This window comes from Mastomys coucha, unplaced genomic scaffold (genome assembly GCF_008632895.1).
Source record: "Mastomys coucha isolate ucsf_1 unplaced genomic scaffold, UCSF_Mcou_1 pScaffold22, whole genome shotgun sequence".
NCBI lineage: Eukaryota > Metazoa > Chordata > Mammalia > Rodentia > Muridae > Mastomys > Mastomys coucha.
In genome coordinates this window covers 80,983,073-80,994,390 of record NW_022196905.1, presented here as the reverse complement: position 1 = coordinate 80,994,390, position 11,318 = coordinate 80,983,073, and positions in this window count along the sequence as shown.

The window sequence follows — 11,318 nt, the reverse complement described above, 5'->3', positions numbered from 1 at the left end:
TGGTTTTTGAACATTTAAAATTGCCAACAATCCCAAATGGTGTCTCATTACTCCTCTCCAATTCGTCTCTATTTAAAGATAAAAACTATCATATTTGGACTAAATTTCGATAAGATGCACAAGGGACAAACCACTGTAAGACCAAGTAGATGTCTGCTTGTAGTGAATGGGGTTTTTTTTCCAGTCATCAATATATTAAATACTGCTAGACTTTTTTCATTAACATTTTAAGGAAGAAAGAGATAAAAGTAGGAAGAAGTCTTATTGAAGAGAAGGTGTCAAAAGGAGTGGGAGAGAGATGAGGAAGAGGAATGAGGAGTGGGTGTATTCAAATATATTACATGCATTTGTGAACTATTCAAAAATAAATACAAATTTAAAGAAAATAATAGAGAAATATAATAATGATTACATTATAAGGGATTCATCCATATTCTTTGTAAAAATAGGTTAGAAACGTTGATAGCATTCTCTGCCCCCCCCCACATGTCAAGTCATGCTTTTTATTATTTTCTGTAGATCTGTGTTTCTATCCCATACCCTCTTAGACCTAAGGAATCTTCTTTAGTCTCCTGGAGTTCAGGCCTAATGTTGATACATGAATGGGTTTTATACCGAACCTCAAAAGGCACAGACGCATCTCTGTGTTATTCTGTCCATAATCATCCTCAGAAACCTTAGATGACTTACCGCCTACCCACCACCATCACAAAGCAACTCAGGGAATTTAAATGAACAAGATCAGACTGACATGGCTTCCAGGTTCTGAACCAGGGTAGAACACATGCCTTTGAAAACAAACAAGGCTTCAGCCACATATGTAGCAGAGGATGGCCTTGTGGGAGGGACATCAGTGAGAGGAGAGGCCCTTGGTCTTGTGAAGGCTCAATGTCACAGTGTAGGGGAATGCCAGGATGGGGAAGCAGGAGTGGGTGGGTTGGTGAGCAGGGGGAGGGGGATGGCATGGGGGGGTTCGGGAGGGGAAATGAGGAAAGGGGGTAAAATTTGAAATGTAAATGAAGAAAATATCTAATAAAAAATTGAAATAATAAAACAAAAGAAAAAAGAAAAGGAACACTGCTTCTGTCCCTACCCGCTTATGGTTTAAATCTTTCCTAAGTAAAGACAAAGGGGGGTTACAACACAGACGACTTTCTTACTCACAATAGGTCAAGCATCTGTGCTCAGGTTTGTAGCCAGCAGAGGTCACAAAACAATGGGATATCTGTGAAAAGAAAAAAAAAAAACTGTGGGAAGTGCTTCAGACAAAATAACAATCTTTCAGTGGGAACATGATACTGGTGACCCTTAAATCCAGATCACCTCCCCGCCCCGCCACTCCCCCTTCCTCCTTCTACTCCGAGGTTTTAGGCTTAGATTCTATTTTCTCACCTCTGCTGCTTTTGTTGCTGAAGTAGTATAACGTACCCAATCCCATTAGCTAGAAAGAGATCTAAAAATCAAGGGTTTCAGCTTGGCATAATGGTGCACACCTTAAGCCCCAGCACTCCTCAGAGGCACGAGGAGCTCTGTGAGTTTGAGGCCAACCTGGTCAACATAGTGAGTCCAGGACAGACCCTGTCTGTCTACATAGTGAGACCCAGTCACAGTAACTTTAATTAATTAAAGTATTTTTTGTTATCATTTTAACTTTTACCTAGCATACAAAGTATGGGTTTAATTGTGACATTTTTATATATACAGATCATTATACTTGGTTGTTAACTTATTCCTCCCCACATATACCCACATCCCCAAACTCCTTTTTATAGGTCTCCTTTGTAATCTGTATGATTGCAAATGGTCAGTTATCTCTTCTTGCTTCTCCTTCCTAAAGGCAAGAATGCCATCCTCTCTTTTCTACTTTTATATGCATGCATGCATATATGTTTGTGTGTGTACACAATACATAAACTGAATTTTAGATTCTACATGAAGAAAAATGTATTATTTGTCTTTCAGAATAAAAGATTTCTTGCTAAAAAAAAATTGGGGAATTTGTCTTGCAAAACTCTGCTTCTGAAAGTCTATAAATGTGCTGGGCATGTGGTACATTCTTGCAGTCCTCGAACTTGGAAGGCAGAGATAGGAGGATTGGGAATTCAAAGCTAGCCTTGGCTACATAGTGAGGTACAGGCTAGCTTGGTCTTTAAAAGGTGCTGTCTCAAAAGAAAAAAGTTTATAAATATCTCTACTAATCTAGTATTGGGGTTTTGACTGTATAAATACAAATAGTTTTTCACATTTGTCAAAATGAAAGGTTTACTATAAGAAGATATACATATTTTTTTACTGAAATATAGCAAAATACAAATTAGCTGGAATCCATCAACCATGATGATTTTAACTCTGTAAAAAATAATTGATACTTAAAATGAGGCCTTGACTAGAAATTGTGTCTGGATTATCCCTGCCAGAACTTCAGTTGATGCTTATAGCATCCTGTATCCCTTAATAGAAGTTTCTCTTGCCAGCTGGGTTGTTCCATATGCAGGCCATCAAAGGTCCTCAAAAACATGATAGTATTATGCAAATTCAGTTTTAAAAAAAAGGAAAGAAAGTTTATGTTGCCTAGTTTATTGTATTCAGGAGACGCAAGTCTACACATTGTGTATAAATACAGGAATAAACAAAAGCTAGTGTTAGGAGAAGGGGTATGCTGCCAATCCCAAAGCCTCTGTCCTTTTCCTTGTGTTCCTATGAAGATCTGGAACACAACAGTACTAGGAGCTGGCCGCAGCCTCGCTGCTGGCTCCGTGAGAACTTGGACTGTCCCCAGAGCATCCCCCTCAGTTCACCCGCAGGACGAGAGCTTTCCGAAGCTTTGGAAATCTTTCTGAAACGGGAGGAGTCTGCTATGTGGATTCCCTCGTTCTCAGCATCCTCGCTTCTTCCTGTATCTCTGGCTACAATTATCACAGAAATGTTTTGTCTTAGTAGACTTATTCAAAATCAACCATCTCTACCAGTTCCTATTTCTCTCAAGCTTGGGGGGAAAGCCACGCTGAAGAGATTCCACTTTAAGTTCTGTTGTTCTACCTATGTTCCTAGCATTTTACTAGCAAGAAAGAAACATCATCTCTTTCAGTAGCATCTCTGTCTGACTAAGTAATACTCTCAAATAAAGCATGAAACAATCTTTACAAGAACAAAAATGAAGTCACTAAATCCCTCAAACCACAAAGCCCTCCTACCCCAATTGATGACCCCTCTGCCCCTTTTATCTGTGCATATAAACCTCTATTCGCTAAGTCTTTCAGCCAGGGGGACCTTTTTATTCGTCTGTTTGCCTCTTTATGTTTTTTGAGAGAGGGTACCTCTTTGCAGCTTTGCCTGGCTTAGGGTTTGCTGTGCCGAAGGCCTCCAACTCACAGAGATCCTCTTGCCTCTGCCTCCTGAGTGATGGGATTAAAGGCAATCACCACCATGCCCAGCTAAGTATTTGAGGATACTTTAAATAAATACTCATGAAGGCCTCACGTCCATTAATACAGGCATATGAATAGACCTATTTAAATTGTATTGATTGTCAGGGAAATTATTCAGGTCATTCTTATAGACTCTACTTCAGGGTAATTTTTGTAGCTCATTATTAATGATGTTTTTAGAAAATGCTAAGTTATATAGAATGTAGAATTCCCTTGAATTAATGCAGAAGTCTCAGCACATCAAGAAGTCCAACTAGTCTGTGAAACAGGAATTAGGTATTTTCCAGAAGTCCTCTCCCTTGTCTTCTTCAACACACACACACACACACACACACACACACATACACACACACACACACACAGGAGTGGAAGGTCACTGGAGACAAAAGTAAATCCATGTGCAGAGAAGTGTGCCTTCCACTAAGCTAATAACTATTTGTCATAACAAAGATGCTTTCTATATGCCTGGCCCTGCAAGATAAGCCTTACACAATTATTTCACTTAGCACTCAGATCGACTATAAACGAACTATTAAAAAAAAACTTGACACTCAGAGGTATTTATTTAAAAATTTTTATACTGTATATTTTGATCTTGCCCCTCCCCCAGGGACTCAGAGTTATTTTAAGGCTTAGAAAGAAATGTATGTACTTGGTAAAGAGCAGTAGGTTCAAGTACTTACCACCCCATTCCCTTCCTGTCCCTCAATGCTACATCTTTCTCCATCCATTTTTAAAGATCTTATCTTCAGTCATTTATTTCTGATCCCATAACTGTGTCCTCTGTCTCCTCAAGCTGCTGTGGCTCTTAGTTCAAGTATCATTTCTTTTCCTTCAACACCAGAGCCAAAGACTTGAACCCCGGGGGCAATCAGAATCAGCTACTAATAATATAATTTTTAAGAGATAATAGAGCAAAGGTTTAAAGAAATCTCTTTGGCTTATCATTGAAAATGGATACATTTCTTAAGGTGTAATTTTTTTTAAATCTCTGGTGTGTGGGGTGTGTGTGTGTATGAGCAAGGAGCATGCCACAATACATGTGTGCGACAGACACGTGTAGAGATCACCAGACAACATGAGATGCTTCATTTTTTAATCCTTGTTTGAGACTGGTTCTTTGTTTGCTGGTACACATGCCAGGCTAGCTGAGCTGGGAGCTTTGGGGATTCTCCTGTCTCTACCTCTCATCTTGCTGTAGAACACTGGGGTTATAGATGCTGGTACTGTATCTAACATGAGGTTCCAGAGACCCAAATTCAGGTTCTCATGTTTGAACAGCAACTGCTGTATCCGCTGAGCTATGTATGCCCCATGTCAAATACAGTCCTTATAGTAGTTATAAGTGAATGAATTACATTTAATATATGAATATTGAAAAACTTAAATGTGAATGGAGAAATAAAGTTGGAATATGTTATATAACTAGAGATACCATGTGGGTAAGTTTTAAATACATAAAATAGTGGTGGATAATAATATCAATATACCCACTCACATAAAACATAGTAAAGTACTGATTGGTAGGGAAAAGTTCATGTTAAGGGTAAGTCATTATTTATAGGGTAATTAAAGAGTTATGGCTCTAATAATAAACAAAGGACATTGACTGTGTAGTAATGTATTAATTTTAAAATATTTACAATGACCTGTAGAGATGGCGCAGCGGTTAAAAACACTAGCTGCTATTGCAGAAGGCCTGGGCTCAGTTCTCAGCATCCACATGGTGGCTCACAGCCACCTGGAACTCCAGTTCCAGGAGATTCTATCCCTTCTTCTGACCTCCATGAGCACCAAGCACACATGTGCTGTGTACACATACCTCAGGCAAAATGTTCAACACCTAAAATGGAATGAATCAATCTTAAATAAAAACACTAAGAAAGGACAGCAGAAGGTTTCCCTTTGTTCAATATAGGTGGTACTTACATGGCATCAGTCACTAGCATTTCTCGAATGTTTAAAATGTTTTCTTTCAACACAATTTTCTGATGCTTAGTGGAGATAAATCACACACACACACACACACACACACACACACACACACTTGCACACAGAAGAGGCTGACAGAAGACTCACCACTGACCAGTGCCATTGTGAGGTTGGTGCAGTTTGGTGGCTGTTGTCAGCAGTCTAGTTGGGGAGAATGAGTTATCAAAGCAATGATGAGACAAAGCAGTCGGTGAAGAGACTCGATGTCCTCACAAGGAAGGGAGCCATTTGCAAATGAAGCGTTTGAAGCTTGAACTGTGGCAACTAGCTCCAAGTAGCACCAACTAGCACCTTAGCTAGGTTGGAGCTGATTGATAAATATACCCAAGTTAAGAGAGTAAGAGGACCCATGTCTCTGCATCCCAGCTATCGAATATAACCTATTGGAATCGATTGAAATTCCTTGAGAAAAATGATCCTGAGAAAAATGATCCTGAGAAAAATGATTAAATCTAACCCCAATTAGATCTCACATTTATGTGGTTCTGTCTGATTAACTGGAAAAAAATCCCAGTTAAGCTACAGATAACGAGCAACAACAACATTTATCCAAGGGAGCAAGGAACCCTGTGTAGTAAATTCAGAAAAAGGATCTAAGAGTTAGCGGCAGTAAAGTTAGTGGCTGGGCCTTCTGATAGTATGTTTGCGCTCAGGTGTATATGGATTACAGCAGTCTCACAACTTAGAACGTTTAGGACAGAGGCCTTCCCAGTACTCACAGAAACGCTGTTGTTTTTAAATGCAAAACTGGCCCAGATGTTAGCAGGGATCCCAAATGAGAGAAGGTAGCAAAGTCTACTATTCAGAATTCCAACAGGACCAGGTCCAGCCGCTAATTCAAGACGCAGCTAGGAACAACAAACTTTACTCAGAGGCAGCAGCCGCATTTTGCGCTTTAAGGCTAACAAATCCTCTTCGGGGACCCTCTTTGTCACCATAAGCTAGAACAAAAAAAAAGCATGGCGGATTGGGGTGCCTGCAACAGGGGCTGCCCCAGGGCCGCTGAAGAGGTGGTGAGGAAAGCCATCCATGCGGCAGCAGCTTTCTGAAATCTGCAGCTGCAGAGTTGGCAGCTGTGGCCACCGGGTTTTGGAAGGACAAGCGGTGAGCCAGCTCACAGGAGCTGCACGGATGGACAAAAGCAATTTGTTAGGATTCCCGCAAACTGGAGGGGGAAAAACTCCTAAAAGCAGAGCCAGGGAGAGATGTCGTGCTCTCAGGGTGGGAGAGGCCGAGATACTCAAATCGCGACAGTTTGGTGCTGTGAACAAGGGTGTTTATGACAGACTTCAAACTCCAAAGTTAAAGAACACATAATAGAATCAACACACGTTTGAATTATATCATTTTCTCAACACATTTATATCCATCTAAGATATGGAATCCTAGAGGGCTTTTAGTTAAGAAAGGAACTGGCTGGGGGGAGAGGGGGCAGGGAGGTGTGTCTCAAGAAACTGCAAGTGATTCATGGTCACTTATGAATACTCCGTGATGACAAGGTCTTTAATTATAACCAATGATAAGCGTGTCCTACTGCAGCCTGGAGTTTTAAGGGGAACTTTGTGATGTAACTAGAATTTTATTCTGCAGATAAAAAGTATAAAAGGGGAGTTGGGGGAGGGGGGGACAAACTGCTCAGAGCTGCAACTGCCAAGTGTATATAAATCCAGGTGAGGAGCTGGGCAATGACCTCACCGTTTGACCCCAGAGTTGGCTTTTTCCTGCTGATCACATATATCCACTAGCACAAGCAGTCTTCAAGTCATTTGAAAACGCAGAGGCGAAATGCTCAAATGAGAATGGTAGCCTTGGGGCTGTAATCTTGTAATCTTTTTGAGGCACTGTTGGGGACGGTCTAGCAGCCCCTGTGTGACCCTGAGGAAACTGTACGCTCCTCCACAGCCCCACATCAGGAAGCACTCAGTAACAGGCTCCTGGAAGACACAGGTACACCTCACTTACCTAGCTTCCTGTCCATCTCAGGAATCATGCGGTCCTCCCTGAGAAAGCCACCTCTGGCTGAAGAACTCCCATCCGCTGACCTCTAGAAGAGCAGCCGAGGAAGAGAACAAGCTGACCTGCTGTCTCAGCACTGCCTCCTGACAGAGGCATGGGCTGTCCTCCCGAGTCGTGCACAGGTGTAAACACATAAGCCTCACAGTGAAGGACCACATGGGGACCAAGAAAGATGCATGCCGGCTGCACTCCTGCTGTCAAGGTAACAGCTATCTTTGATTCCAGGCAACAAGATCCTGCGGGGCCTGCCCTCAGAGACACTGAGGGATTAGCCAGACTCTTCCGCTAGGGAAGCCACTGCCCTCCAAAGAGTTGGTCAATACACTTGTCCCTCCAGAGAGGGGTGTTGCTGGCAGCCTGCAGCAGATTGTCAGCATTTTCTGCTGTGAATGACATAGCCCCATAGTCCTTAACGTTCCCTCTCTTCCTGCTTCCAGTAAACGCTTGCTACTCAGAGAGGAGTCTGCCTCCAGACGGTGACAACTGATAACTTGTTGGCATTCTGGCCTTCATGAAAAGTGATCCATAAAAAAAAATCAAGGCACTTCCTTCAAGAAACTCAAATCCTATTATCATGGTATGTGAGGCTGTAGCCTCCCTTGAAGGTCGTCCTAACTGCAAAATTTTGAATGAAGTAGCTTACCTGGTATTCAAAGCAATAATGGCCATGCTCTTTCGATCAAACAGAGACGCTCTTACTCAGTTGTGTGTGTCCTGTGGATGTGTCTAAGGAAGATAAATGATAAGATTGCAGGAGAGGCTTGACCCCATTAGCAGACCTCAACTGTCCTTTCTTTCCCAGGAGACATCTCACAAGTAATGACAGTCACAGATCTTTTTGCTACTGGACAGTAACTGCTTTCTGGCTCCCTAAGATGACTCAGACTCCCTGTCTTGCCACAGGAGCACCCATGCATACCATAGTCAAAGAATAAACATCACGTCATAATTCCACACCTTTTGTGTGAAGTCCTTACAGAAGACAAAACCCGGACACAGAAAATATGGCCGCAAGAGCATGCTGTGTGGTACCCAAGCAATAGAGTACAACCCCACTCAGAATGAGGAACGGAAAGAGAAAAAGACAAAAAAAAAGAAAAGACAGCTGTTTTCAGCCACATGCCAAACTGATTAAAGTATTCAGGTCTCAGATGAAGAAATAACTCAGCAGTTAAGAGCTGTTCGCACAGAGGACTTGGGCTTGAGTCCCAGGTCCCACACCAGAGCTAAGAACAGTCCATAACTCCAGTTCCAAGGGGTCCAATACACTCTTCTGACCTCCACAGACACCAGGCACGTTATGCAGAGACATACATCCAGGCAAAATACCAATATATAAAATAAAAATAAATCACTAAAGAAGAATATCCAGAGCCTTCATTACAAATGTCTCATGGGACTGGAGAGATGGCTCAGCGTTTAAGACCTTCCGAAGGTCCTGAGTTCAAATTCCCAGCAACCACATGGTGGCTCACAACCAACTGTAATGGGATCTGATGCCCTCTTCTGGTGTGTCTGAAGACAGCTACAGTGTACTCTTATACATAAAATAAATAAATGTTTAAAAAAAACAAATTTCTCATGATATGAAATGGCGCTAACTTTCTAAATACTGCATAAAGAAGAACTTGGAGCAGTAGCCTGAGTGGTCCTCTCTTTATGCAGAACTTGGAGAGGTAGCCTGCATGGTCCTCTCTTTATGCAGGACTTGGAGCGGTAGCCTACGTGGTCCTCTCTTTATGAAGGACTTGGAGAGGTAGCCTACGTGGTCCTCTCTAGTAGTTCTGAGAAGAACTCAAAGGGGTGTGTATTCTGGAATTCAAGATAGAAGAGGCTGTCAACAAAGTTGTTGAAGTTGTGAGTCTGTATTGCCAGAATGGTAGACTACCGAGAGTCAAAAAATATTCTGGCAGTGAATGTACCAGGAAAGGAAAGTAATGCAAAAGGAGGGAGGAACTGGAAGTGTGGTGTCTACAGTGAATTCAGTTCATGAAGAAGTGTTTAATATGGGTGGTATGGTGGTCCTGGGAGATATTCTGGAAAATGGGGAAAGTCAAAAAACTGGGAACTGTGATTACAGGAGCAGTGAAGCTGTGCATGCTCTGTAGCTAGGTTTAATAGCCAACTGCCAGTTTGGTACACCAATGTACATCACAGAGGATGAGCACCCCCAACCGTAGGATGATTTTCCCCCCATCTAGAATGCCACAGCAACTTCCTGTGGGCTGGTTGGCACTGGCCTGTGGGTAGGACTGTGAGTGGGAAGGAGCAGCCTGTGGATGCAAATTGCTGTACAAAGTCATTGACATGGGAAGTACAGCATGCTGGAACTGGAATGGATACCGTGGGATTTAGAATCAATAAAATTGGAGATATGGAGGTGTCTTTAAGTGGTGGTTATGACAACATGGGGGTGTTTGAATTTGAAATGAGAGTAGACTGGATAGCAAGATGAAGTGTGTCGTGGGTGAAGGATTTGAGAGACACTGCCAGAAAGGAGATGGAAATGTCTCCAAGCTTTGCCAAGCCCTTCAACAGAGGAATGGAAATAGTAATCAGTGCTCTGAAGTGAGGAAAGATTGTGGCAAAACAGGAAGGATGTAGTGGCAGAGACAGCAACCTAGAATCCAGAGTCAACCCTGGCAATGACTGTATTAGGGGTGCTGGCATGAAATGGATGGATGTAGGCCTAGACCATGGCATGGATCTAGTAGTCTTCTAGAGCAAGTACAGAGCCTTGGACTACATGGGCTCAGTCAAACACATGGGCTCCAGGGTTGACTACAGAGCCTCTAGTATTGAGTATATGGGCCAATCCATGGAATAAATTGGTTCTGCCAACATCAGCTTTAATATGGAGCACATGAATGCTCCCATTAGCCACATGGGTCAACCCATTGAATGTATGGTATCCTATATGAAGTGCATGGGCCCTGCTTTGATGGCATAGACCTGAGTATGGAGGACATGCACACATAAGCTTGGGGTAGGCCTAAAGATCGTGGGACCCAGAATGAATAGTATGCTAATGACATGGAGTATGTGAAAATATCTGGGCCAAAGAGTCAAGTACATGGACCCAGCCCTGGGTATTGGTACTGAATGTGCAGGTCTAGTTAAATGAGTAATGTAGTGCCAGCCAGCATTCCCTGTGCCATTGAGATGGTGTGTGGCAATTCATCGGTTACTTTTGGCAAAGCCAGACACTGTTTCTGGAGTGACAGATATAAGAAATCTCTTAGGTGGAAATGCTAAAGGACACATTCAACAAACACGACAATCCACTATATTCTGACATCAAGATGGAAAACAGAAAGTTCTGGGGAGACACTTGCATCTCCACGTTGATCACAACAATGCTCAATATAGCTGAACTATAGAATCATCCTATATGTCCATCTACAGATGAATAAATATAAATGTGTGGAGTTTTATTACTTATTATAAATTTATTATTATAAAATTTAGTATTTATTTATTTTTTAAAAAAGTGAAATGATGTCAAAGGAAAATTGATGCAGCTTGAGATAGTCATATTAAGCAAAACAAGTTAGACTCAAACAAAATGTTGTGTTTTCTCTCATTTGTAGATCTGAGACTTTATATAGAGATATAAAATCATTTGTGTAAACACATCATTAAAATAGAAGTCAAACTGTCTGCGGAGATGAAGGGGAATATCAGGAAGCGGGGTTGGGGAGAAGAATATGGGGTTAATACATCAGAGCACATGACTTATGAAAGCATCTTTATGAAACCCACTCCTGTATACAATGAATGTAAGCCCAGTACTGCATAACTGAATATAAACCCATTCCTGTATACAGTGAATATAAGCCAATAAACAATGATGCCTGAACCACCTGCATGCCACTCTGATGC